The 24,805-nt window shown below is 34.3% G+C and overlaps 1 protein-coding gene across 2 annotated transcripts in view; it reads right to left on the reverse strand.

Annotated features, from left to right (window-relative positions):
- Nucleotides 1-20,228, reverse strand: part of LOC120539227 — a 111,733-nt gene extending 91,505 nt beyond the window's left edge. Inside the window, exons 1-2 of one of the 2 annotated variants that reach the window (XM_039769104.1) lie at nt 20,165-20,188; nt 14,172-14,308 (exon numbers count right to left, since the gene is read on the reverse strand). The gene's annotated coding sequence lies outside the window, so the exon portion shown is untranslated. Of the gene's footprint in view, nt 1-14,171; nt 14,309-20,164 lie in introns of both variants that reach the window. The other variant, XM_039769105.1, reaches the window with a different exon arrangement.
- Between the last annotated feature and the right edge of the window lie 4,577 nt (nt 20,229-24,805).

Here is a 24,805-nt window from a genome sequence, read left to right on the forward strand (position 1 = left end):
AATGTTTTTAGTTACTTTATCAAAGAGTCAGCCATTCCATTTTTGTTTATTAAATATGTTTATAACCATGAGTCATATTAAAAATAACAACGATAACACAATGCACTTAAATGCGTTAGTAGAATACATTAAATATATAACACTTTACAGTATTATACTTAAAAATGAAGGACAAATGGGCTTGTGGTAGCTTAATAGTAGATTCCAATTCAAGGAATGTACAATGTGACATACATGTAGTTCAGATTTATTAAACATGACACTAATGAAAGAAGTACCCAATGGAGAGTTAAAATCTCTGTTGAAGCGTTATACTGGTTGAAGATGCTGATCCAGACCCAAAGATCTGGGTTTAGATTCTGTGTCAGTCATTGTCATTGTTGAGTGGGTATGTTTTGTCTCAGATATTTGGCTTTGTCCCTCATCTCAAGGACATGCTTTTTAAGTTGATTGGTGTTGTTCCCTCAATGGTTCCTGTTTGATTTAGTATGAATATGCATGTGGTCTGCAGTTTGTCATTACATTAGGTGTTAGTTCTTGCCTTGTACTAGAAGGTGCCTGGATAGGCCCCAACACCCTGTTAACTTGTTTTGGGGAACGCCTGTTTCTAAATTGACAGTCACTGATTCATGTGCCTTTAGTGTTTGAGTGCTTCATCATGTGTACACTGTAACAATCGATTTCTTGATTCTGATGCATATGGGCATTGTTGTTACATAATAAATTTATGAAAGAGTAGTTCCTAAACTATCCCCCTGGCTCATATGAAAGCTGAGAACATTTATCTAATAGATTATGAGCTGATTGTGCGTAATTGTACACACTAAAATCAGATGTGTTGGCAAAAAAAAAAAAAACAACTCTTACTTGAACTTCTACACATTTATTACAGTTATAGTCTGGAATCTTATTTTATTTGGTGTACTTAGTTTTTCAACACACAGAAAAACCCTATGATGTCAAAATGAAATAAAAAAATACCATACAGAATTTTAAAAATTTAAAAATAAAACAATAACTGCATAATAATTACTGCTATGATGCAAGTCATGGATACATATTATAATCAATGTATTTTAATTATTTATAGTCACAAATGTAAGTGGTGGCCATCCAGCCATATTCTGGTTAAATTACCTTTTGTAATCAAAGATATTTTTTAATTGTCTGATATTTTATTTGGGGAGATGACAGATATGCAATCTTCAACTCTAAAAATTAGTTTTAAACAAAGAATGAAGCCACCACCAAATCAGTGTTTAAAAAGAGTAGACATTTTTAAAAAAATCTAATTTGGTATCATTTAGTACCACACTAAATTTAGTATCATGAAATAGCTGAAATCCCCTTAAATCAAGCTCCCTTCCTGCTGCCACCCCAGTGCTAAAACAGCAGACCACAAATGTAGGCAAAGAAGGTGTAGCATTTGCATATTTTTGTCAGGTTTATTTTTTATCCCATATTCAATCAGAGAATGTGCATTATTCTTTATTGTATACAGAAAAAAAAAACCTGTATGGACCTTCAGTGAGAAGCAGTTTTTCTGTTCTGTCTCGAGTCGAGACAGATGATTGAAAACCAAACCACCTACTTCCCACCTCCTCCACATGTCTCCCTGCCTCTTAGTCAGCTCAAAAGTCAACACTGTTACTTATATTTGAATGCTAACCTTGGTATTTTTGCTGGGAATAAATAAAAAGTTACACCTAGAAAAATTAGAGAGAAAAATATGTTGCAGTTCAGTTTAACCAGTAAGAGTTTTTGGAAAAAAATCTCGCAATATTCCCAGAAGGGTGCATTTACATTTTATTGGTGTATTGCACAGGCTTACTTCTCTAATTCCTCTACACCACAGTGGAATTTCTGGTACTGTTTTCTGCATCTACAGTAGTTATCTCTGAAGGAGCTCCAAATTCTAAGACTCTGAGGGTGTGATGTGATGTGGTAATACATGAACAAAAGATGGAAAAACTGTCTCAAAGGTTATGGCAACAGCTATAAAAATGTATCAGATCTCACACATGGTCAGACATCCAAATCACATTACAAGACTCTAGCCACCTTAACAAAAACTTCCCTTATCTCTGTGGTCAGTCAGACAGCACCGCAGTATCAAAGCTTCCACCAACCGGTTCAAAAACAGTTTGTGCCTTAAAGCAGCATGTGTCTTGACAGTTCAAAACCCAGATTATTTCACTTTAATCCTTCATAACTGTGAATACTGCCTCATGCATGGTTGGATGTTGCTTTGGTTTTTTATTTGTTGTTTGTCACATTTTATGTTGTATGATGTCAATTTCCCTTTTATTATGTTATTTATAGTCATATTCTTTAGTTTTGTTACTGTGGGAACAAGTACAAACAACAATTCCATAGTAACAGTTATATATGACAAAGTTAAGTTTGAACTTGAGAAATTCTTAAATCCAATTTTGCATTTTTTAAGTCCACAGTTTCCTTGGCAGGGTTGTAACAAGCCTTAAGTCAGTTCTTTAAGTTGCAGACACAATATAGGAACCAACTGTGAAGAGACTTGACACCTATACTCACTCATACCATGCCAATTAAACTATGATGGACATTTTTGGGATATGGGCAGATATCAAAGAAAATTCACATGGTCATGGAGCAGACTTCATACCAAAATCAGATGCAAGTCCCTAGAATGATTCTAATATGATGCTGTGTAAGTTTTTTGGTTTAGCTAATATAATATTTTGTCAAACCCACTGAATCCAGTTGAGGATTTGGAACTCTGCAACCAGTTTGATGATATCAAGAGTAAGGCAGGAGGCAGCCCAAGTTCTAAACACATATCCACAGCCACATGAGGCAAATTTGGAGTCACCAGTTAATCATTTATTTTTGTGATTTGAAAGGAGAACGCAGGGCCTGTATGTTTTATTAAATAAGAAAAAATTAACTAAAAATATCAAAATCAAAATAGGTGTATAAACAAACATGTGGTTAACACAATACATTCCTGATCAATTTTATTTAGCATGATTAATGATGAACACTATTCCAACACATCACACATGTTCAGCACAGTCAGTTGACAGGTGAATTAGGTGACTTGCTAGATAACGTAGTCAACCAATGACCCTTTAATGGCCTATGCAACCTTAAAGTTTCAAATTCAGAAACACAACCATACGTACATACTGTTAAACCAGTTTAAACTAAATGCTTTTTATACTGCAATACCATAAAGCACTACACTTATTTTAATCACAACTTTTGCAAGAGCATCTAAATGTTTGTTTTTGAAAGACATCTTCACACACTGAAAATAGACAATGAATGGCCAAAAACACAAGTTATAGAAGAACACATTTATTCACAATGTGTTTTTATAGGAATGTATGTGTTTATTTAAGATGCAAACCAAAATATTGACTTTAATTCTTCTTTATTACCTCGTGTTTTCCTCATTACATTTTTATTTTCCTGATAACAGAATATCTATCATGCTATCTGTTTTCAGAGCCTATCCTTCAAGCATCTCTCTGTTTTCTGAACTTACTTGTTGTGTTACAGTATCTAAAGGTATAGGCGTCCACCCTAGAACTATCAAGTCACAAAATAACCATGGATAGAACACCAGAGACAATATTGAATTATCATTTACCCTTCTCTACATGCCTTTATCATGTGGGAGGATGATAGAGTATCTGGAAGTTATGTTTTGTTTAAATTTTATTGTATATCAGTTAGTGTTTCTCATATACTGAGTGCTCCACAGTATTAGTTACCCAATCTTTTGTGATACTATGTTTTAGAATTCTGGTCATTTGTGTTAATGGTTATGGATATGTATACAGGTTATATGAACATGGAGCTTAGGTAATTTATTTTGGCTAGCAAAGGACAGAGTAGCATTATACAGCAGTTGAAGGGATGTCATAGAATAGTGGAACCATTTTAGTAAGATGTGAGCACTCAGAAAATCCCAAACTCTTCGAGACTGGCTGGAGGCAGTCATTTTAAATATGTCTTGCACTTTTAATTTGTTTGTGCTTATGGGAATATAAAGGGTGTAGGTAGTTGGTGCAGCGCTGCAGTGTAGATCATCCTCAGGTAAATTTAGGGTAAACCAAGTTTATTCAGTTCCACTAACAAGTGCTGCATGGTCTACACTATTGCATATACAACGTAATTAAATATAAAACTGTGCATTCAATGTAAGCCATAATGGCGAACACACAATGAGACTCTGACCAGTTGTTCATGACCACGGCACACTATATATACCGTGTACTCCCACCCAATTCTCCCACCCTTCATAACATAGAATAAAATCATCCCATTCTTGTCCCGAACCTATTATTTTAATTTCAACATTTCAAACCAGTGCCACAGGCGGTCCTGTCTCTTCACCTCACAAGAGGTGGGAAACATTTTTTATATTTTCATGAAACAGAAACAAAACCTCTCTGTGTTTCATCAGTGGCATTGTTTCACAAAATGTACTACTGCAATAAATAGATCAAATAGCAGATTTCATCATATGACATAGAATTCACACATGGATGAGTCTCGGCAAATTTACCAAACAATCATGTGGTGACCCATTACAGACATGTCTGTGGCTCAGTTTGAGTCACGACCCATAATTCATGAAACACTGCATTAGAAGGCCACGAAGTGTCTGATCCTGTCCTGACACCATGTGTGCATAATTAGCAAAAACATACTGTATTATAGATTTGTATGAATTTACTTATAAAAAGATTTTTGATATTTGTCATATGCTCAGCAAAAGCAAATGAAATAATTATTTTCAGATTGGACTAAATTTGTTAGAATAGTATGGTCAAGTAAAACTTGCTGTAGACCATTTATGTTACTGATAAAGTGCCTTTTGAATTATATACAGGGAAATCTAAAAGTTTAGTTTAATAGAAATGCTTTGAAATCCAAAAATGTATATTTTGCAGCTCCAATGAAGTGACTCACCTGATACTTGTATCTACAAGAAATTATATTCTACTTGCACACATATTTATTCAAAATACTTAAAAAAATGTCTACCTATGTATTTATGGATGCATGAGAAGTTTTTTGTCTCCGGCAAACAATTCATCATGAGCATGACGGGGGCTCACTCTGTCTGACTGTTCATCAACACTAGTACACATTACAGTGAAAAGCACAATATGCTTGTGCTTTTCTCCAGGTTGTTGAGTGGTCATGGCCCATACTGTGGATACAATACCCCATCTGAAAAAAAACCTACATGAGAATCTCAGTCCCCACATCCTTGTTACCAGCTACTACAATAACAAATTTAGCCTAGTAATGTCTTTGTTGTAAATACTTCTGTCTCTGGTGCAGACACCTACCATCTGCTGTTTCCGGGAAACATTAATATTTTTAAAGGAATACAAACTGAAAAAGAGCGAGATGTGTTTCAGGTTTGAAAGCATTGTCATTGTTACAAATGTAATGAGCAGTTTAAAAGTATGGCCACCATATGCTTCTCTATATGTCTGTTACTTTTTAAGTTTCATGTGGTTTCGTATAGTGTTTAATTTTTTCTTTCTACATCTTCACTTCCTCTTTATTTGCTTTTACTCAGCTCAAATGGAGATGTCACCTAAAACTCACATGCCATTTGTTTGTCTTTTGCTCCAGTTCAAGGTCGTTAGTGCTGGAGTCCATCCCAACAGCTTCAAGCAAAGCAGCCAGAGAAAATACACCCTGATGCACAGACTGTGTAAATGACAGGACAAAACTAAAGATAAAAATATTACATAACCATGAATAGTGTATGCAAAGAGGTAGCAGAAGTGTAATGGAGGTTTAAAGATGACCCGAACATGCTTTCAGGGTATTTAGAAATTTAATTATCATGGGGATTAAAAAATAAAAGGAAGACAAATGATCATCTTGTACCATACAAGCAATGAAGTAAAAAAGTGTTCACCTCTAGAAAAAATGAGGAAGCTATCTGATAGAAACTTTTTCAGAGCTGAATCCACTAGTTGATTGATCAGTGTACTTTTTAAATTAGTTTTCAGGATTGCCAGCACACAGTGGTAATGATCATACTAAATATTATTGTAGTGAGGGGTATCTTATATACATAAGAGATATTATGATAATCTATCTCAGTATAGCTTGACGTGATCAAAAACAAATAGAAAAAGCTGGATTACAGCATTTCAGTAACCAAATGTCCCACAACAATGCAGAGCATCTGCCAATATGTTCTACTCAAAATACATTCATCCATTTTCTGAATGTTTATTGTCCATTAAATGGTTGCAGGGAGCAAAAGATTATCCAAGCACAAGGTATCAATAGACCCTAGGCTGGACATCAGGCCAGGGTATTGCACATGCTGTTTCATAAGCCTTCACCGAATGATTTTGGCCCATTTCTAAAGGCACCAGTACAAATATTCAAGTATAAACCCTAGCCCAGGAATCGTTTATGGCCACAGAGAGTCAGGACCTCAGTTTTATGTCTTATTTGAAGGACAGTGCCACCTCTTCCAGCAGCAACCCAAGCTTTTCCTAAATGGCCTCCTATCCAAGTACTGTCTGAGTCCAAATATGCTTAGGTTCAGGGTGAGTGCATGTTCTGAAGTGAATGTTGTCTGCCTGCTGGCAAAGGGACATTGCAGCATCACTGTTTGACTAAAACTATAATGTAAAGATTTAACTTCACAGGTGTCAACAACACATAATACTCTTCATATGTTATAAGCAATTCAAGATGTTAGTATTTATAAACTTTAAATAGACAACATAACAGTATAGAAGCTTTACAATATTCTGTGTTAAAATTGTGAATAATAACAGGTATAACAGGTGAATTTGTTCACATTTTCAATAACAGATGCTTTTCTGCTATTCAAAACTCAATTAATTAGTGCTGATAGTGTTGCTGAAGTGAGATCTCACTTTGTTACAGGTTAATTAATTGATTTTCAGATTGTTATCAAGAAAGAAAGTAGTCATGCATGGTTTGCTTGTAAAAGGCTGTAGCCGGTACAGGATAAATACAGTATTAAAAATAATTATAATAAGAGGATGTAAATCAAGAAATAAAATGGGCATTTTCATCTATGCTGTCTTTGAAGTCTAAACATGTGTCAGTAAAAAATAAATTAATATAGTATTTTTACTGCAGCAATACAGGAAAGCAGGTCAATGGTGTAGTGAGTGAGTTTGATCTCTCCCTTTGAATTTTCCTAGGTAATGTTCTTACACTGCATCTTTGAGGTTATATGAGTATTTTAAAGACTTTTCAGGTATAAGTTTACTGCATTTAGCATAACTGTGAATGCGCCTTCCATGGTGAATACTGCCTACTTAATATTGTGACTGCTCAGGGCTGTGAGCAAGTCTAAAAACTAAATAAATGGCTTTACCTACAAGATACTTTTGCTTTCTAGGTTTAAATGTGTCACTTTGTTTCACTTTAACCTGAATTCTGGGTTATATTGGTTAACTTAATATAATTTCATGTGAAATAGGGTACCCTCTTAAGCCATCCCTAAGCAAAATAAATTCCAAAGTGATCAAATGTACAAAGCATTTGTCTTTATTGGCAAAAATAGACTTCATAAGAAAGGAAATTAAGATAAGTAGTAATGGAGTACACGACAAACAGAGGAAAGCAAAACTCTTATGTCTGGGTCTTGAACCCTTGTCTATTATGTGGGTGGTCTTGTCCACATACTCATCTATATTCCAATCTCCCACCATCCATACCTCTCTATTTAGCTAGATCCTCTGGCTTCTTCTCCACCCTCCAGTAGATAAATGGGCCCTTTAAGCTGTAGCAAGGGGTTACATCTTGGGGTTATGTCCATAATCCCACTGTCAGCCCAAGGTGTTCCTGCAGTCCTCAGCTATCAAATGTACCCAAAGTATTAGGTAATCTCTCCAGGTAACCTCACCACTTTAACACATATCAGGTCAGCCGTAATATGCTGCATCTCCTTTCCTCCAACTGTCAGACTGAGGATCTTAAGTGTAAAAATTAAAAATGTCACAGTTTAATATCTCTGTCTCTGTGCTGCTGATGTATTTACTGCCTAGGCACTTTTCACAAACTTAAGAGCTAAAGCTTCTGGTACAGCTGCATCTTTTGCCTGTGTCAGAGCTAACTATCTCATTCTTGTCATGATCCACTGTTACAGCAAATCTGTTGCCTGCAGTGCTAGTCCTTACATTCCAATATACAGCCTGAAACTGTGTGGGTATGCCTTGTAAAGACTGGAAGAGCAACTGATTACATCTGGAGTGGACAAAATGTTTAATGAGGAACCAAGAGCTATTAAGACCATTTGTTTAATGAATTTACTCCTCTCTCTGTTACGACTGTTTCAGTCATCACCTGGGTGACTGACCCAATGTGTTGCATGGTCTCATCCTTGTCACCAGTTTAACCCTCTCACTGCTAAGTGTATATACTGTAAAGTAAAATCACTTTCAAATCCCAAATACTCATTTGTTTACTCTTTCCATCATCCAAAACAGATAGTTGAGACGTCCCAAATATCACGTTTGATCTCACAGACAGAGAGTTGAATGCTGAAATGCAAACAATCTTCTGTGGAAAGTCTCTTTTCATCTTTTAATTAATAATCATCTAATTTATCCATAATCAATGTACTTAATATATTTGTGTGACGTCAAGGCCTGCAGTCATCTGAAACCTCCATTCCTCTTCCATAAACTGAATAAGATATTTCTGTGAAAAGGTTAACATCATTGTCACACTAGAAAACAGGAGAGTGCATTTGATATCACAGTATCATGAGTTAGTGAGGAGATGTGTCAATGTGCAAAAGGAAAATGTTATTTCCATGCTGAAAAATGAAAAAGAAAGTGCCTTAGTTGTTAAGCCTGCATCAGGTGTCTGTAGACGACTAAACCTGAAGAAGGGTAAAAAATTAAACATTGTCTCTAGTTTTCTGTATACATTTTTTAGTGAGAGCCTTTACCTATTTTTCCAATTTCGTGAGTGCATTCAAGAATACTGAAGCCACTTTTCTCCATCTCTTTTGATTTCTACCACCTAGGTCCTAATAGGACTAAAGTCTTAAGTCTGAACTCAGGCAGGTTAGGCCACTTGATGACTGTAACTGAGAGTATCCTATACAATAGGCTAGCATATAATTTACAGTTGGTCTCTGCCATGCGCCTGGGATAGACTTTGGCTCTCTGTGACCCTGGAAAACTAAAAATGATCTCTATCAGATATCTGGACATTCTGGTATATAGCTGACAAAGCAAGTTCAATTGACTGTATAGTTTTCATTTGTCAAATAAAATGCATGAATTTGTTCAAAGAATTACATCTTCTCTGAAATCAAATTTAATTAATTAATTATTCAGATTTAATTATTTTTAAATCATATTCCTTAGCCATCTTCAAATGCAAGTCTGTAAAATTAAACCCTCTAGAAAACTGACCTTTACTGCCTTGTACAGTGTCAATCAGTACTTTCAGATAACGTAAAAGACTGGGGGAAGAATTTCATATTCAATCGAGTGTTTTGCTTCTTTTCTGCTTATGTGATTTTATATGATTTGGAAACATTTTAAAGTTGTGTTTACTGGGTCAAAGCTCTATTAAATTAATATTGACAAGGTTACATGTTGTTGATTTTTTAAATCACCTTCAGAGTTAATTTTCCCTAACCTGTAGGTAATGTTGTGCATTGGCTAAAGAGCCACACTCTATGGTAGATATATAAACATTCCAGTCCTTACAACTGACTTACTTATTGTTAGGGAGTATCAGTGAATTAGTTGTTTTATATAGTGCCATCCCAGCAAGCTCTATCATAAAGTGCTATACAAACAACTAAAACCAAAGTAAAACAAGACAGTATTTTCAATCTTTGCAGAATTACTAATTAGTGCAGTAATTCAGACAGAAAGTAAATGGTGGGAAAAAGAAAATGTATGGAAAGAACCTGCAGATGTTCTGGTATCACATTAGAATATGATCAAGGGTACATGGAAGTTGACTGACAGAAATAATCTATTGTAAAAATGTCTGTTAAAAGAGTTTTGAGATACTTAAGGCTTTAATTAAACTAAACCAAGCTATATACATAATGATATATTTTGTACTTTTCTTCAGGCCATTAAATGATATTTGCTTAATCCAATACAGTGTCATTGGGTGACTGATCGTTTTCCCAGACGTTTCAGGTTGATGGAACCAACAGTAAGTGGTGCGTGAAAACATCACATAGTGCATTCCATGCACCATTTTATGTATTCATGTTTTCATTAAATTGATAACCTGGGTAAACCCAGAAAATGTCTATTAAACCAGTGATGATGGTCATGATGATTAATTTTTTTTAACCAAAATCAAAAGAAAAAGTATAATTATTTCAGATTTAAGAATAAAGAAATCAAAGAGAGCCCAGTCCCACAAATATTGTTCCCTAGCCCTTCATTCCTATTCAAACCCTATGAAAAAACGTGATGAAAGGGAATTGCCACTGCCAGAACAGCCACAGGAGATGGTGGCAAAATCATTTTATTATTTATTGGTTTTTGATATATTTTTTCAAATAGCTGAACAATATTAATGATTAATGTATGCATTCATTGAAAAGCTTCAATCATTCTGCTTCATATTAAAAAATCAGTGTTCCATGTACCAGAAATAAACCCTATAGTAGATCTAAGTCTATATAAACATTTCACTGTTTTTTTATGTCCTAAACAGATTGCTCTGTATGATATTTATTTGATATTTATTTATTTGATGGGTTACTTGATTCTTGTTCGTGTATTAAGTAAATTTTATTCCCTTTTTCTATAATTGTCAGTAAACAGTTTTGTTACACACTCCATAATATATTGCTCTTAATATAAAAGATGTTATGTTTAATATTTCTTATTACAGTGCTTCTCAAAGTCAATCTTCGGGACCCCATATGGCCGCAGGTGTTTGTTTCAGCCAGCTTCACAAATTTATTTAGCTGATATTTTTTCTCTTGTCTTTTTTTACATTCAGTGTGATTTGCACATTTATATGACTTTTAGAGTTATTTATATTTTTGCCACAGTTTTAAATGCTTAATGCTCTGCTTTTTTGTTGTTTTTGTATTAATTTGTCTCGTAGTTTGCTCCCTTCAAATTCTCCCAGTAAAGACAAATCATTTGCAGACACCCGGACAAACAACACATAAAGCTAACATGCTGCATTGTAGAAACCAAGTTAAAGGAATTATCACCAAAATTATCATACAAAAAGTCTTGGTACATTCTAATAAAACTTAGTTTTTTAATTTCTATATTGACCCCAAAACAAAGAAACAGAGATATAACAGTTTACTAAATTAGGCTAAGAGTCCAATTAAAAAGAGTTATTTTTGAGAAGCAATGCCTTGGTATAATACATGCTCATGTCAGTTCAGTGCATTGTTTTATGTATGGTACCATTTTCCACTTCTGAAGCTTTTTTCCCTTCTGCCTTTTTAAATTGTTATTCTGCTTATGGCTTTGGAGCTATGGACTTGAAACTTTCCAGTTAATTAGGTTAATCAATTGGCTCTTAAAATTAGAAAATCATTTTATCCAGCTATCATTTTCCATTTAAATGTTGAATGATAATTGAAATCTATAGTTTTAATTCTTTATTTGTGTGTTTTTTTTTATCTTTTTGTAGCATTCAGACTTCAAAAGTATCCAATGATTCTTAGTGTAATTGATAAAAACATTTTCAGTATAACACCAAGTGCAAATAATTCCATGAACTGATATTTATTTATTTCTGAGCTGTAAGTGAACTGGTTTCACTGGCCATGGCTTCACTTTTTAACTAAGAACTAAGCTTCTTCTAGTTCAAAAAAGCTTATAAACGTTTTGTATTTTGGAACATACTGGATTAAAATAATAGAAACTATAAATAGTCACTGTGGGCTTTGGCTGTGTGAAAGAGCAAGATTAAACTTATCAACTCTGTTATACTGTGACCTGAAAGGTATCATTTTTGTCAAAATTTCTAAGCTAATTAGGTATGCCATTAGCAGCTCAGATATGTGTATCATTAGATCTTTCATAAATCCTTCATTAAGAAAGTGTTAAAGCAAATACAGTAACCCCTAACGCTTCTGTGTTAAATTATTATAGTCTCCAAAATATCTAAGGGAATATTTGCACTTTTGACTGCTAGCTTTCTTTTCAGTCAGTTTCCTCAGCTAATTGCCTCATATAATTATACATTCCAGAGAAGATGCACATCTCCTTAGGCAATTAGCCATTTTTTTAATTTTTTTGGTTTTATATGATTTATTTTGTATAGACTCTTAGAAATTATTTAAAACTGCATTGTCCCTGGACAAAGAAACTTGCAGTATTCTAGCTCTTTTTGTGGTAGAAATTGAACAATAGTGGAAAATGAAAAGACATATTTAACATTTGTTTATTCATTTTTATGTTCAGTGGTTTGCTTTATTGTTTTTATTTTATTCCCTTTTAGTTTGCATAGTTACACAAATGTTTTTTAGCTTTAAAGGCATGACATAAACATAGATTTCACATTATAACAATGTATTTTGCAGTTTTAAACAAGATTCATAATGTACAAGATAATTATGTGTCCAGTTACAAGCTTAACAACATGTACCTTTTTTGGGCTGTGCATTCATTTAAACAAGTTTACCCACATACTAAACATGAAGGTTAAATTTTCATATTTTTTTAACTTTTTTTTTTTTTATGTATTTGTTTATTTTTTTTAGAAATTTTATCTGAACACTTGCATCAGTCCAAAAAATACTGGCTAAATTACGCAGAGCACAAAATCACCATGGTCTCATGCAATCCCAGAACGTATGAGCGTTTTCTAAAAACAGAGGGGTAAATTCTTATTGACAGGAAATTTGTTTGATATTTTGTGTTTATTCAATTGTGTTTTAGCTTTGCACCCATTTGTGCAGGGATGGAATAGTTTTGTGGGTGAAGTGATATACAATAGGGAGTGTATACACCTGACAATGATGGAAAAAACCTGAAGCTTTCACTTTACATAAAATTTTCTTTCTTTTGAATTTTTTTGCTTTATATTTATTCCAGTGTGTGTTCAAACCAAAGTGTGTGTGTGCATTTATTTATTTATTTAATAAATTACTTATCTACCTATTTATGTATTTATTTATAAAGCTTCTGTAAAAAGCCAAAATTCCCCCAGAGGACAAAATATGGTTTTATCTAGAAATACAGTGTAGCTAAACCTCTTGTTGCACTACATCAATCTATAACATGTTTGCATTATAGCTCTGTCTCAGTTTAGAGCCCAATGTTGTTTCATATAGTGTTAACATATATGGGTTACTTTAAAAAGTGTAACCTCACCTGATATGCTGTAACAAAAAGTGGCTGCAAGCTGATTCTTATTAATGCGAAGTCATATAAACAACATGAATGCATCTGGCACTTTTTGGTTTGTCTTTGATGCACCGAACATAGCACATTGGCAAATTAATGAAGACACCTGGTACCATAGGTGTCGGCAATGTTTTCCATTGGTTTCTACCTGAAGTGTTGTTTTGTAATCGACCAAGCAACTCCCTTAAGAACTGGCATTGTGCCTGTGATATTTCAATAAGGAGTAGAAAGATATGAGTGAGTCCTGCACCTCAATGTAGCACATTCACCTCATGTCTGTATGAGTTTTCCTCTGACGTTCCCAAGACATTTATGTTAACTTAACTGGCAATTCCAAAGTAACCCTATGTGACCATATGTGTGTAAGAGTGTGTCCTTCAATGGGCTGGTACCTTATCTAGGGCTGGTTTCTATCTTGTGCCCAAAGCAGCCAGGGTAATCTCCATGCCTCCTATGACCCAAAATTGATTTGATACATTTGAGAAGGTTATGAGTATGTAGCCATTGGCTTAAAGTAAACTAATCATTTTTCATTGCGTAGTTGTTTCTAATGTTAGCAGTCTTATTCTTAAGATTTGGAAAACTGAGTGCTGAGGAAAGATTGTGGTATAAATTAAACCATTGTCCTTCACTCAAGCTCTCATGAATTGTTTCCTTTTCTACTTGCTTCTCCTTTCATTGCCTGAGTGGCTCCCATGCACCAACACTGTACTAGAGAAAGTTTACAAATTTAAGTACTACAATCCTAACACCACACAAAATGATATTAATTTCACCTGTGCTGGTAGGGCTCACCTTGATGTCACAGTCTCTTGCACCTTCACTGAGGTGACTGCTCACTTGCCGTGTTTTTTCCCACTTGTTTGTTCATACAAGTTCGTAGCACTGTCCATTTTCATTAACCAATTTAAATCAGTAAGGTTTGGAGGAATCTGGAGAGTAAAAAAAAAAGCAAGCGCTGGATGCAACGTACGTTTGCACATACTACACTCAGTAAAGAGTAATTAAAGATCTATTAAAGTGAATATTTGTCATTTGAGTGTTGAAGGAAAACAAAGGGTAACAAACAAAAGTTCATCTGCTTTACATTAAGGATGATGTTTCAAAGCTGTTTATCATGGTGCTACTTAAATGACACACAATTGAAGAAGATTAGAGTTTGTTATTTCTTTTTGTATGGATGCTTTTCCGTTTACAACTTTAAACAATCCTCTCTGCTGGGTAATTTATATAAGCTATATGGTGTCTTTCTCACTTATATACCCTACCCATTCCATGATTTTTTATTTTTAAAATATTATTGATATTAATAATATTAACTTTGCACATCCAGATTTGCTAGTCTCAGATGCCTAATGTTTACTTTTTGATTATTCAGATAAATTAAAGCTCTTCTTCAAATGTAGTATTAATGTAATACCAGTTAATCCTGAATAGGGTCTTGGGGGGGAAAAGGTCGGACACTACTAGTGTGTAAATACATGACATTTGTGCATATTTTCAAGTCATCAGCTGTACATGTATCTTTTGCATGTGTGTATACCATTGTTAGTTGATTAACATCTATTTGCTTCAAGCAGTAGAAATGCCATTATAACAGGCTTTATCACACATACAACACTGAAAAAGCCAAAGAAATGAAATAAACAGATACCTGCTTATGTCCTGGCAGCAACTAGTACCCTAATACACTGCAGATGGTAGTCAGTGGTAGGCATATTCAGAAGAGTAGTGCTGCCATCAGTATAGCAGTTTTGAATAGGTCTATTTTAAAAGAATTATGGGGGAGCAGACTTTAAATGGAAGTGAGAGAATATGTAGGATTGTAGACTCAATTATGGTCAACAGATTGACTTTAAGTAAATATACATAAATACTGCCTATATTTCTGTATAAATAGATAAAATGGCACAATAGGTTGTATTCTCCACTAACAGGGTTTCAGCCTCGCTTTCATTTGCGACTGTAGTTCTTTTTACATGTTCTGTATGCTCACACTAAGTATGCACAATGTTCTCAGAATTTAAAAATACACTGTTCATATTCATGTTCTCCAAACTGTCACAGTGTATGTGCTCTGCCACTGACTGGGATCCCATCCAGCACTGATTCCAAACTTTTTCCTAATCCCCCTGGAACAGGCTTTGATTTTGCATGACCATGCCTGTAAGAAAATAGGAATTTAAATTCGATAGGCAAATGGATCTTATACGAGGTGTGGCAGAAAAGTAATGAGACTGATTTTTTATTTACCAAAGTTTTTATTTTTTTCAAACATCAATGTTATCCCCTTCAAAGTAGTTCCCTTGGGCAGCTACACACCGATGGAGACGTTGTTCCCACTGTTGGTAGCATCGCTGGAAGTCTTCAACCGGTATGGTCTTCAGCATGTCCGTTACACTCTTTTGGATGTTTTCTAAAGTCCCGAAATGATGTCCTTTGAGGACATTTTTCAGTTTAGGAAAAAGGAAAAAGTCACACGGACTGAGGTCAGGTGAATAAGGGGGCTGGGGAACCACAGGAATGCCTTTTGAGGTCAAAAATTCTGTTATGGAGAGGGCAGTTTTTCGGCACCATTTTGGCAGACCTTTCGCATGTGCAAATGTTCAGTCAAAATTTGATGAACAGTAAATCTGTTCAAATTTAATTGTTCACTCAACATTCTTAATGTTAAACGACGGTCTGATCTCACAAGAGTGTTCACACGTTCGATGTTTTCATTGGTTTTCGAAGTTGAAGTTGTTGAAGTGTTCCCCATAGGCCTGTTTTAACTTTTCAAACGTCACACTTGCCGTTTAATGGCACAACTTTGCTCCAAATTCCGCTGTTCCATTTTGCGTGACGCACAATCAAAAACACAACTTCGCTAACAGCAGTCACAAAAATCACATAGTTAACGGAAGGAGTTGAAACTCGCACTGAGCTATGGGAGGGTACTGATACACGTGCTCTATCAAGGACAACAGCGCAGCGTTGCCAGATCGCTTGCAGTGTTGCCAGTCTCATTACTTTTCTGCCACACCTCGTATAATGTTATTTTACGTATACACGTTTTGCTGTCACAATAACTTTTTAACTTTTTACAAATGTGCAACTATTGCCTTTCCATTAATGAAGTCATTTTGTGGTGTTCATTATATATTAATCTATACCATATAGGCTGTTGCTGCTACCTCACATATCTGTATTTCTGAGTTTGAATCCTAGCCCGGTCACTGTCTGCCTGAAGTTTGCACATTTTCTCCGTATCTGTGTGTTGTGTCTCCCACATCGTCAAGCCATGCATGTTAGAAAGACTGGCAACTCAAGAATTGCTTGGGGTGACTGAGTCGGGCTGTATGAGTGAGTGTCAAATGTTCTTTTCCTGCATTGCACATAGCATTGTCAGGATGTACTCCAGCCTTCATGATTCAGTGTTTAAATAAGCAGAATTGGAGAGTTTTATTTCTTAATTTTTAGTGCAAAAATAGTTTGACCTATTTAAAAGCATATCAGAATAAGGTGGAAAACTGCTTCAAAGAAATATATTGACATGAGCCTAAGAAACACAACATGAGAGTTTACTGGCTAATTCAAATCTGCAATTATAACTACTTCGGCTTGTTTATCAATCACAAAAATACTGTACATGAAATAGACAAAAATTAAGCAAATAAATGAATACATAAATTAACACTAATTTCAGAAAACATTAAATATGCGCTTCCGTTTCTGAAATAGTTCAGACATCTGAAGAAAATTATTACATTTAAATTTTTAATAAAAAAATTCATTTGCAAAAGTGTGACAGACCTTTGATCTCAAAATGTAATTTATCTGCAGTTATAAAGATGAAAATTAAGTATAACATGCTAATGTTTACCGTGGAAAATATGTTTACATTTTATTTTCAGAAATTAGTAAAGTTAGGCTATAAAGGCCTTCGTATACATAATATGTATTTCCCAAGCACATACAGTACATAGGAAATTACTTGGCCCAACTAACCATTTATTAACCTTCACAAAAGAGTTCAAACTTTAGTAATAAATATTTCATATGACGCCTTTCACAAAAATTATCTAACGAAAGGTATTGAAGATCTTATCAGTTAATGCAGAAATAGTTAAATACAAAATTAATATATAATATTTTATAATCTCATATATAGTAATTGTCATTTGCTTTTTATTGTGTCATATTTTTCGAAACTGAACATAAACAAAGTGGGTAATTTATAAACCAGGAAGTTGTATACTTGGCCACAGTTTTTTTGGTTTAACATACCTTTGGTTATAAAGTATATGTTCAACAGACATGCTGGTAATATAGAAAGTAAAATAAAAAAGTCATAAAAATCCAATCAGGTATTTTGAGTTTCTGTTGTGCACAATATTAATCTTATAAAGTCTCTAAACATATATAAATCATACTGATCTATATAAATGGAGCAGTTGTCTGGGGAATGCACTAGTCACTGTGCTCTAATATCCTGAGTCTTCTCAGCAGAAAAGGGAAAGGATTTAATTTTCGATCATGTAGTAAAAATTATTTATTGTGTTTACTGATATAGAGAATTTGTCTCTTTTTCAACACATTTGTGTATGTACATACAATATACGTGCATATCCTTTCATTTTAAACTCATGTTGTCCAGTTCAGGTTAACAGGTAGCACATGTTTCATATAAATGTACGTAGATATGTACATGTTATTATGTATATATACATACACAAATGTTAATATTATATATAAGTGCATGCATGTTTATTTTTCCAATAAATAAGAAACTTACAATAACATTGTAATGATCAGGCGTAATTTGCATTTATAAGGATTCTTGTGTTTAACATGCTTATAACAGTATTTTTAAAAAATAAGTTAAACCATTATTTAAAATTAATCAATAAAAGGAGCTAACTCTAATGCTTATCAAAGCAGCAACTACATCCAATGCATAGCTGAACCTGTACAAATCAAGGGTTTCACAGTAAATTTTTGCTTTCTTTCAAATTAGTCATAAAATTAGATTTTATATTTATGTACATTTTTAAAGATAGGACATTTAAACTGTAAAATTTGCATATGTTTCATGAATTAAAAACAATGTGAATTTTCGTAGTGCAAAATTAAATGGCAAGCTTCCAGAGAGAGTAATTAACTTCACTTTACATGGAAAAATCAAGAACGCTATCATTTTTCATACAATATTTAATACTCAAAATCTTTTATAGTATTAAGGTGCAAACAAAGCTATATTTTATACACACAAAACATTTAGACACAACTGTTTTATTTTTAAAGTGATAAGTACTAAAGTTATTCTTAATATTATTGGAATACAATTAAGTGGAATTTAAAAGTGTATATTAAGACTTGGGGAAAAAAAGAAATAATAAAATCTAAATTTGCATAATGTTCCAATTAAATGTCATTATTATAGAATTTAACTAATGAGATAGTTCTCTACATTTTACTTTGAAATATTCATGTAATTCTTAAGGTTTTATAAAGTAATTCAGACCAAAAAAAAGACTACCTTAGGCAGGGCATTTTTATGTGATCTGCAAAAATACTTTTAACTGTTTTTTTAAATCTGAAGTATTACTTTTGAAAAGGCCTTTAAAAACCCAGGTTACAACAAAACAGTGCCCTATTTTATTTGTATTTGTCACCATGACATTCTTGAAAAACAAATTTAAAATTTCCATGTCTGGCAATCTAGGCCTACTCGATTACTAGAGTGCTTCCTGGTTTCACCATGAACTAAAGGAAGTAGAAGGCATGCAGTGTTGCCATTTAAAAATATTGTAAAACAACAGCACACATGCTGTACATCACCACTGGATGCTTCAAACAAATCATGTGGGGTTCACTTCAGAATACACTTCGCTTAACAGAGAATTAAGAGGGAAAGGCTGTTCTAGCTGCTTTTTTGGGTGGTACTTCCTAGACTTTAATTATAAACAGTAAATAACATATTATTTATACTTATTTACTTTTCTTATAATTGAAAAATACATTTCATACTAACACACTCATCTATAGTTATTTAAAACAGCGATTTCTTTAGAAAAATATGACCTTGATTAACTTTTAAGATATTGAGCTATGAAACAAGTAGTGCAACTTACTCGTTACGATTTGCAAAGCGATATCATCAAAAATACTATAATGGTTTGCAGTGATTATGTGTCATCGCCCACTGGGATTTTGTTAAGGGAATCGCTGAGGTAGTTTAGACAGGTTTATTCATTGTCATATAGTGTGCAGTACAGATTAAGCTTAAACTTATAAACAACAGCTGTCTTTTGAAAATAAATAAATACATAGTAAACAAACAATATATGATGATCTTCAGTGAGAGTATTTTATCTCATTTCACTTATAAAATAATAATGTAAAAAAGTAAATAAATTCATGTTTCATTTCAGAACTATAGCTAGTTTACAAAAGATTTTTTTTTTACTATTCAGTAACTCGCATGGTAAGCTTTTAAAAGAACTTTGTGTAAAATATCAGCAAATGTGTGGCGCTTCTACTGCTACGCCTTTAAGTTGACACTTGGAAGAGAGCGATACAGGCTGGAAAGGCACCACAGGTAAGAGATAACCTTGGAAAAGGTGTAAATAATGGCTAAGTAGTCCGTCTGGCTAAAACAGATGAGAGACTGGAGCGCATGGTTCACCTTCCCTTTTTAAGATTTGTGAAAGAGCAGAAGGGGCCCTCTAAGCCATGTCTTGTTTTAGTAGAAGGATCACAAAAAATTGCCTGATTTAGCTATTTATGAAATAAAGCAAAGAGCCTACCTTGGAGCAGAGACAGATGGAAGCACCTTCAAAAGCAAGTGTCTGAGTAGGCGAGGGAAAACGTTCTAGTTAAATCCAAATGAGCCAATCAGCTTTGAGGCATGCTGGCCTAGTATGACTGTCTTAAGTAGTGCTGTGTCTTGGTGGCAAGAAGCTGATCAATTCTCTGTTTCTTAACCAAGCTTAATCAAAGGAGAGTGCTAAAGCCTACAACTTTCACTTTTACAAGAACAGTTTTTGGTTCTTTCTTACTGTGCTTCTCAGGTGATAAAGCACTTTATTCTGCCATTGTTTACAGTATATTTTACGATGTGCCCAGAGATATAAGAACAAATATTATTAAAAACTGAATAAACTATCTCTATGAATGGCAGTATGACCAAGTGAGCTCATTTGACCATAATAAAATAAAGCTTGTCATTCTCGTTTTAACTCTGTGCACTGGGCATGATGAAAAATGATCAACTGAAACCTAAATTGCTGAAGTGTAAACGTGTACATTTGGAGTGCTTGTGGTGTTTTTACTCTCAGCTTCTGTAGCTTAATTAAGTAGTCTTACTTTTTCTCTTGGTCTCTGCTGATTTATAAATGGCTCCAGCTTGTGGTTGTTTCCACAATCTTAGTAATAATAAGCACGTTACATCTGTCTTGGTAGACGCTATGAATAATATACAGTGTACTGTACTTACTTTTCATTTCTCTCGTAAAATCTACTATACAGCATAAACACAGCAATATCTTATAGTCTCTAGAGAGCCATTGTCTTATTGCTGCAGTTTCAACAGATCCTTACAGTGTGTCTTATCAAACAATTAAGTCAATCATGGTCCATGTCTAAACATTTGAATATGTTAGAAGTAGCTATCTAAAAATTGTTTTATAAATTAAGTTGTAAAAATGTTTTAAATTTCCTGTTAAATTTATGTAGCATTTTCAATTGTGTGTATTTGCTTTTGATAGTTTTCTCTGGAAATGCAACTCAGAAGACGCATTTCATGTTTTCACCTCTGTGCAAAATAAATGAAACACTAAATTACTGAACTAATTAACTAGATGGGTTTCCTTTTGCAGTTTATCACTAACCTGTTTTTGCATCACTTTTTGATTAAATGCAGATTAGTGGTTAATTTTTTAATATTCTCAATTCAGCCCGGGGCTCTGCTTAAGTCAGTGGCTACAAAAATCTCTAGGGGAAAAACAAATCGAAATAGTGATTTAAAATAATAAAATATGGAAAAAAATTTTGGTTTCTATGTTCTCCTTTTGTTCTCATGGATTTCAATCACAAATTCTTGAGAATGCCTTCAAGTGTTTAGAAAATATATGCTGCATTGCAGCCATGCAGTGAAAGAGTACAAATTTATCAACTAGCTTGTAACTTAATCTTTGCCTTCACTGTTTTTGAAGTGGTGTTTGAAATTGTGTTTAACAAAAGCTTCAGTTTTATTTTGCTAATGTTTGTGAAAATGTTTTGTATAAGTGGCCTTTTATTCTCTAAACACAGTGTTATCCTCCAAAGTACTGTCACATCCTTTAATTCTTTGAAACTTCTGATTAATATATTTTAATTTATTCTTAAATAGCCATCTTTACTGATGAGAACTTTGCTGAGGACTGGACATACAGATGTAACAGAGATGTACATAACCATTGTGGCGGGCGGCTGCGGGCTGTGCCCAGCCGGGACTCCGAGTAGGACCATGAGAGGGACTATGCCTCCCCTCGATCACGAGAGGGCATCTGCCCTGGTTTGTGTGGGGGCCATGGGAATTGAGCATGGAAGCTCAATCCTATAGGGGCCCATGGCCACCGCCAGGGGGTGCCCTGAATACTTTGAAGCCCTGGACGTCAGCATTTCCGCCACACCCGGAGGTGCTGGCAGAAGTATTATTAGGGATCCCTGGAGTGCTCATCGGGGGCACCTGGAGCACGTCCGGGTGGACATAAAAGGGGCCGCCTCCCTCCATTTGTCAGCTGGAGTCGGGTGGAAGAGGACAAAGCTCGGAGGAGAGGAATGTAGGCGGTGAAGACAGGATTGTTGAGAGGCCTGGACTGTGGGTGCTTGGTGCAGGGGCACTGGGTTGTGTGTGGGACTGATTATTGTAAATATTCTGTAAATAAACGTGTGGTGGTGTTTGAACCATTGGTGTCTGCCTGTCTGTGTCAAGGCTGATCTTCCACACCATATAACATTAATAACGTCAGCATGCTTTTTATATTTTTAAATGAATGGGAGAGAGAGATCCATAAACCTTAACAACATATTAAAATCAAACTGGTCTAGTTGGCAGCTAAGGAGAAAACAGCAAAAGTTCCAGTTAACAGCTTCCTATAAAAAATAAGTTTCTGGAATGTCTGTGGTCCATGCAAATAAGCAAAGGCAAACATTGTAATGTTATTTAAGGTCATAATAGGAAAATTAAATGTTGTAGATACGCATTTTGTTTAATTGAAAATTGTAAGCTAGTCTGGTGTGAATGAACATGTCTGTATGCATGTAAATGTGTCAGGTAGTCAAGTGGTTTTCCATCCAGAGTTGGTTTCACGATTTCTCTATATATGGCCATGTACTCAAAAGAATAGCTGTTGAACAAAATATATGCAAGATGCAATGCCACTGAAATGCATTTTTCATATTTTAGCAAATCTATCTAAAGAAAATCACATTTTTATTTTAATAAACTTTTGCTTGAATTCGAACAATTAGTTAATCAATCCACATGTAACTATCTTAATTTTGTATCAGTTCCTTTACTTATGGTTAGTTTCATTTAAGATGGTAAAAATTTTAGAAGAAGGAGTAGAAACCCACACCTTCCATCATGCAGCTCAGGTGGTCTTGGGGCAATGTACCCCAAATCATAAACTGAAGTTGCTTAGTTCAGAAGGGTAACTTTTAAAAATAAAAAGTAACTACCTGCAACTGTTCTTTGTAATTACAGTTCTGGTGCTGTGACTACTGAGTGTGAAAATTTTGAACTCTGAAATCTCAAAGTGAAGCTTTGGATTAAACTGAAATTTTACAGATGCCTTTTTTCAAAGTCCTACATCTGAAATTTTGTGAACTTCGATCGATTTGACTATTGCTTGTATCAGTTTTAAAAAACTTTAAACTTTAAAACCTTGAAGTGGAATAGTTGGAATTCACCCAAGACCTAATCAGCTCTTAGGTCTAACAAGTGCAAGCTGTCAATAAAATTTCATTAAGAAGTTGTTCTTGTGTCCATGTATCCGCAATATTTTTGTCACACACATATGTTTCTATAAAGGCCAAAAACCCCAAGACAATTTTTTTTATGAGAACAATATTTCCTCCATGTATGAAGAAAGTACAAAGACATGACAGTACTGGAATCTATGAAGAGGAAAGCAACCAAGTGAAAGGATATGTCCTACTCTGACAGGCTTCGAGAATTAAACCTCTTCAGTTTTCACAATTTTCAAAAGCATTGATAAAGTTGGTCCAGAAAAATTCTTTCAGTTGAACAGAGAATCATATACTCAAGGACACCGTAAGAAATTATGAGGTAGTTTAAGACTGAAGCCAGGAAACAGTTCTTTACAGAATGAGTTGTGGGAAATAAACTGGTGAGTCGTGTAGGTAAACAAGAAACCTTGACGAATTTTGACATGTATCTGTGCAACATATTGGGTTAGTCATCAAGTAGCCTGAGAGAATGAGTGGTCTCCTGTTGTTTGACAACCTTCCTATGTTCTAATGTAATTTCACACACCATTGTCAGAGACATTGGTTGAGCCTATAATAGTCTACTGCTGAATGAGCAAAAATCCTTTGGGATAAATTAAATAATCCACCCATGTTTCTCTACACTTCTAAATGCAATTTTGATTATACAGTATAACCTAATAGCTAATCTGTCATTTATTAGTGTGTTCTCATTCAGCATATTTTGTCTACTTTAATTTTGTGACCACCCATTCCATTGTTAGTTCATATTGCTACACTGACCAGAATATTATTAGGCACATTGGAAAATGAATACTGTACAGCCAAATACCACATGAATCACATGAGCCAATACTACTACTACTACGTCTATCTGACTAATGTAGCGATTGATTTGGACAATTATGTGGAAGTGTTATTATAATTGTGTGAAAATGATTGTTTACTATTTATGGCATACAAGCTTAAAGTGAACAATTCTATTAATGATAGTCAAGAATAATGAAACTTCATTTTTTTGTACATTGTGGATGCTAAAGTAGAACAGAAACACCATCTCAAAACCAATGTGCTTTTGTATATATATGTCCATTTAAGGGTGAATGCGTGTTTATTGTTTTGTGCATGGTATTGAATCAGTCTGTGTCCCATATATTTAAACAGAGAAATGCAAGAACAAATGTACCGATACTAGCTAAATTAAGTTGGAGGATGCTTTCTGTAAAGCACACAGTAACATAGTTTGCTGACATTTTTAAGATCCAATATACCGGAGTTTTTTTGACATGGACTTCTCTAACAGTATGTATTACAGGAAAATCATAGAAGATATAATATCATTCTAAACACTTTAAACATATAGTGCTACAGTACAACATAAAATAAGAATAGAGTGAACAATAGGTGAAAGTAGAGACTGCAGGGCACACAGAATGAGAAATAACTGAAAGAAT

This window comes from Polypterus senegalus, chromosome 11, assembly GCF_016835505.1.
Source record: "Polypterus senegalus isolate Bchr_013 chromosome 11, ASM1683550v1, whole genome shotgun sequence".
Taxonomy (NCBI): Eukaryota; Metazoa; Chordata; class Cladistia; order Polypteriformes; family Polypteridae; genus Polypterus; species Polypterus senegalus.